We start from the raw sequence: 5,809 nt of genomic DNA on the forward strand, positions 1-5,809 counted from the left end.
GTCTAGAATCAAAGTGTCAGAATGTGAAGGCACTGGTGGAGGCAGGGCGAGACACTCCGTCACTTCCCCACTTCGGCGCCTCCTAAATCCTTCCTTGCAGTGCCCATTTAAAACTATCCCAAAGCTCAGGGGAGCCACGAACCGGAAGCCAAGACCTGCCACTGTCACCGCAAAAACACATGTTAACGAGTTTCTCTTTGAATTCGAATCAGTGTGCTTAAGTATATGTCATCACTAGAAATTACGAAAATGAAACCTACTTTACAAGTTACTTTCGTCACTAGAGTCGTTACGCCACAAAAGTTACTCGCTGTAAATAAGTTTCCGGCCGAGATGGCGGCTCCTGCTCCTGCCTTTCGGTCCACTCTAAATGCTGTACAGCGAAGATTCTCCATATTATGGTGAATAACAGGAAAAGTAGCGATATACATCGGCAACTTTGGCCCGTCCCGTTCATTAGGGAATGTGCAAATTTCGCCTATGTTTAACCCTGACGGGATTTGAACCTGAGTCTGGGGTCAAAATAAATGTTATTTTCGTCATCAACGCCCTCAAAAACATCAGAAACAATGCAAAAATTTGAATAGAAAGAATGTCCAAAATAAACCCTACTGGGATTTGAACCCGCAGGCCAAGGTAGGTACGCCAGGCGCGGATTGGAGGAACAGGCAGCGAGACATCGCGAAGCCTATTACGACAAGACGCAGTCTGGCGTAAACCTACCTTGTTTTACAAAAAATAAACGGGACAGGCCAAAAAGTGCAGATGACTTTATAAGAAAGCATTGAAAATTCACAGAACTTATGAATATTTTGACGAATTTCGCTGGTATTATGGGGAAAATGTCCACCATAATATGTTGGTACAGCCTGTCACCGTAAGACATTTACAGTGTCCAGAACTTCTCTGATCTATCTGTCCTATTCTAGCTACAGGGTGCCTAAACTGCTTACTAGGGGTACGCGCCGTTTTGTTTGGGCGCGTAGTAGGCGAGCGATGCGTCTGTATTCTTGTAGAAGATTGTGAAGAATATATGCAAAGTAAGGCCCATACAGGGTCAAAGTGAAACTCAATTTTAAAAGTTTGGTCTGGTAAATTTTAGGGAAAGTAAAGGTCTGGGATGAAATTGGAAGTCATTTTCGTGATCAGCACACCAAAAACTGCAGGAAACTATGTAAAAGTCGATGTAAAAATTTTGGTCCGAAATTGGTAAATATTTGGAAAAGTAAAGGTCTGAGATGAAATTGGAAGTCATTTTCGTGATCAGCACACCAAAAACTGCAGGAAACTATGTAAAACTCGATGTAAAAATTTTGGTCCGAAATTGGTAAATATTTGGAAAAGTAAAGGTCTGAGATGAAATTGGAAGTCATTTTCGTGATCAGCACACCAAAAACTGCAGGAAACTATGTAAAACTCGATGTAAAAATTTTGGTCCGAAATTGGTAAATATTTGGAAAAGTAAAGGTCTGAGATGAAATTGGAAGTCATTTTCGTGATCAGCACACCAAAAACTGCAGGAAACTATGTAAAACTCGATGTAAAAATTTTGGTCCAAAATTGGTAAATATTTGGAAAAGTAAAGGTCTGGGATGAAATTGGAAGTCATTTTTGTGATCAGCACACCAAATACTGCAGGAAGCAATGAAACACCGAGGAAATTTTGGTCCTAAATCATGTGTGTAATTCTAGTTTATATGGGTCTTCAGTTGTTAGGTTTTTTAAGAGCGTTTCCTGTTCATGGTGTCGCACCATGAACCCTGACCCTGTTACTCAGTCGAGTAACATTTAACAGCCAGCATTGAATTGCTTAATACGATTCACAAAAACTTCAATTACCATTCGATATCTCCTTGTTACTGAAGTTATGAATACGCAATGTTATTAGTAATACCTAAAAAGCCTTTCTCCCTTTTAGTTTAAACTAGTGGATTAAACTATATTGATTTATCTGCATTAATTAAAAAGAGACATATTTACAGGCAGGCTGATTTCAACTGCTTTACGGAGAAGACCTTCTGTCAGATCCAATGAATCGTTTCATAGAATCCAATGTCGAGGCCACTTATTGCTAAACGCAAGTTTATCTTATTCATAATGATAGTCATGGTGTGTTATTTAATCTTTGAAACAGTTTAGCAAAAGTATTTACCTAACATTCTGAGTAAATTAAAAAAAAAAAGCCAACTCAAACCATGACCAACACAAATTACCAGTTGTCGCAGACAATGTATGATTAAGTTAAAAGAATCGTCTCATGAAATCATATGACCAAGTCAGTGAATTGTCTCATTGAATCTGATGTCAATGTCAAACCTTGAATGCGCTACACTCACTCATGATATGGTTTTCTTTAAGGTTAGTACTATAGTAAACTCACAGCATTGCAATGAAGCCTTTTCCCAGAATCAGTGCCAAGAGTCAGCAAAGACTATTTATTTTGGCGAGATTAGCATCTGGTTTGTACTCATAGAATGTATTAATATATTTTTTAAGTGTTATTGAGCAAAGCAAACAACTAAAAAATATAGTGTCTGTGAATATAAATGGAAATACACTCACTAAGGTTAAAAAGACCAAATCATTCTTGCAATTATCAAACACACTCCACTGACTAAAACATTTCCCTACCCCTGTAGCGGGGGAGGGGAGGGGGTGGACGGACGGACAAAACGCGTAATAATTGTCACTTTCATTTTCCGTGTTTCACTGAGTTGACACTCCGGAGGGGTTTCAATCATTCTAAAATATCGAAAAACTATGACCGTACTCACTTCTAAGCCCTTCTGCTCTTTAGTTTGTTTTATTTGCCAATGTTTTGCCAGGTCCCGTATTTGAGAGTCGCGGCCGCAAGTATGAAAAATTGCTACGAGCCGCCAACCACTGCCAACCTAACCACGCTAAGAACCTAATTCAAAAAGATGTTTTGAATATTTCAAACAATAGTAATCGTGAATATAAGATAAACTCCCCCTGGGGGAGATTTAGGAGCCTTCCGGTGCGAAATTTTGAAACTATTTGTGCGGTAGTTGCTGAGAAACGTGAGTGAGTTACAGACACACAGACAGACGCACGACCAGTCACTTTTTGGTACCCCCAAACACGGCATGGGCTCGCTATCGCTCGCCAATAAACTAAGTTCAGTTGAAATCGACTGAATGTACATCGGCATGACTTCGTGCCGTTGTAAGGTGGATCTCCAATGAACAGAACGTCCGTCCGTCCGACGTCCGTCGTACCTCTGTGCTACAAAATAAATACGAAATATCGCTCTCTTGTGACTTAAAACTCATTGGCAGGATCTATGATCATCGCGCGTCATTCTGATGAGACCCCAGTGTACTCTAGGTAGGGAAATAGAGTGGGCGGACGTTGGACAAACGCCGGACGGACGGCCGCCGTGTTCATTGGAGATCCACCTTTAGGGGCGTGAATTTAAGTGTCACGTCTAAATACGGCATAACAACACTGTGAATCCAAACGCTAGCGCCAATTGGTGCAATGCATTTGAAGACGTTTTCCTTGCACCAATTGGTGCAATGCTTTTGCATTGCACGTGAAGTGCAACGCCTGCCTTCCCATGCTTTAGCATAGGGCATTTTCGGGACTCATTGCACGTAAGGTGCAATATGGCTGTGGCATTGCACGTATGGTGCAATATCTGAATGCATTGCACCATGCGTGCTACACTCATAGCGTTTGGATCTCAGTGAAAAGGTCGTGTCAAAAATCGGCGTGGCTCTAAAATTCACGCCAGTTTTCGGTGTGAATATCTTGACATGCCAGTTTTTGGCGTAACTGTTTTCATATAACGCATTTTCATTCACGCCAAATGATGGTGTGCCTCACAAATCACGCCGTTTTTAGGCGCGAGTCTCATTTAGCGCCAAATTTAGGCGTGAACTTTTGTCACGCCATTGTGTGGTCATGTGTCCACCGACCGTTACGTAATACGGGCTCTGTGAATCGCAATATCTGAAAAATACAATGAGGGTGGAACATTTTTGGCTGAGCGATAGCATAGGCGGCGTTCAAATATTACGTCATCACTTTTGGGGGGTGAGGGTACGGCCTCTGATGACGGTCCTATCTTAAGTACATGGGAAGCTTAGGTTAAACCGATGGACAGGGGGAGGGGGTCAAAAAGAGGCCTAAAAGAGGTGTCGTAATATTTGCACGCCGCCATAGCCCTTTACACTAAAAGTTAAATGGTCGGACACGGCATGATGTGTGCGTCTCGCCCACGTGAATGTACCATGCACGTTGGTGCGTACAATGCGTTTAAAGAGAAAAGTCATTCCGTCTTCTTGCCTTGACACTAAATCAACGCCCCTGCAGCGGAACGAAGTCGCGCCGATAGATTTGCGGCATACTCGGGCGAGGTTGAAAAACTAAGTCCGTTTCTTTGACTTTTTCTGTTTCTTGGACTGTCCGTCTGTCCAGACTACTACTCCTACAGGGCTCGGTTGATACGGCTGAGATTTTGCAGGGTCGGTGGGTATGCCCTTGGCTCGCCACACGCCAAAATTCAGCTTTGAATCTCTGTCCATTCAGTCATACCAACAAGTAAATCACTTGTAAAAAGACAACTTTCCAGTAGTTCCAATTGTTAGACGGAGTATTATGTCGTTTTCTATGCTTTTGAAGGTGCTGATGGCGAAAGTGAAATCGCTTTCGACCCCCAACCCCGATCGACCTCGACCAGGACCTTTATCCCCTCTTATGCATTGCACCTTACGTCCTTCAAGGTTGTCAGCCCAAATCCATGAAGCGGAAGAAGGGGATAACTCAATTGTCATCATTTTTCAGGAGAAACAAAAAAACTGTGTGCAGGGTTAACTTAATCCAATAAGATGAATGATGCAATTGCATTTTTGTTAAGAAAACCTAAGAAATAACTGTGACAATTTTCAAAAGCGTAACATCACTCTGAAGACGGTTTCTGTGATTTTAATATTTATGTTGGAATGGACCACGGAACCATGTTTACTTATTTTTCCCAAACAAGGCGGAATTTAGAGACAATTCAAGTGGAACTGAGGTCTGCATAGAGTCTGTATTTCTGTAGTACTAGTACATTTTCGGAGTTATATTCTCCCGCAATAGGTCGACGGCTCGGGATCGGATCTCGGACTATAACGAACACGAAAACCGAACAGCACATGGTGGGAAGGCCGGGCTCCGGCAGTGCTCCGAGCTCGGGAAGGCCATAAAACCATTAGCCGGCCCTTGGGTTCTACACGAAAAAAAATCCCTTAGTTGTGACAGCTAATGCATTGGCTGATATGGGGCCAGCCAAGAATCAGCAGTCGTGGTAACTAAAAATATTGCTAGCAGCATCAGCAATCATGCCTGGTCGCGACAGCCAACCACATTTGTTGTGCTAGCTAATCCCTCAGTTACAAACGCTAATAAATTTTTTACTCTCCGAAAAATACTGAGACGGGAATAGAACCCGGGACTACTGGCTGAGAACCGTGCTCGGAGGCACTGAGCCACGGAAGCACATGTGTGTGTCGTATGGCCTGCCCCAATGTCACTCCGGGTGGAGGGCCGAAAAAAATACTTCGCATCTTTGATCGCAGTTGAAGTAAAGCTTTGAGGGACTGCATGATTTGCGCGTGCAGCTAACCCCATTAGTTGTCTCAGCTAAGAACCCCACGCTGGATCAGTACACTGTTAAAAAAATGAGTTGTAATATTCATAAACATCGGTTGGCATTTTTTTCACAAACCCATGTTATGAAAATTAACCCAAAGATTGTTTTTTTTTTTAAAATTTTGAAGAAAAAAGTTATGGTATCAAAAAA

This window comes from Thrips palmi, unplaced genomic scaffold (genome assembly GCF_012932325.1).
Source record: "Thrips palmi isolate BJ-2018 unplaced genomic scaffold, TpBJ-2018v1 HiC_scaffold_10, whole genome shotgun sequence".
Lineage (NCBI taxonomy): Eukaryota > Metazoa > Arthropoda > Insecta > Thysanoptera > Thripidae > Thrips > Thrips palmi.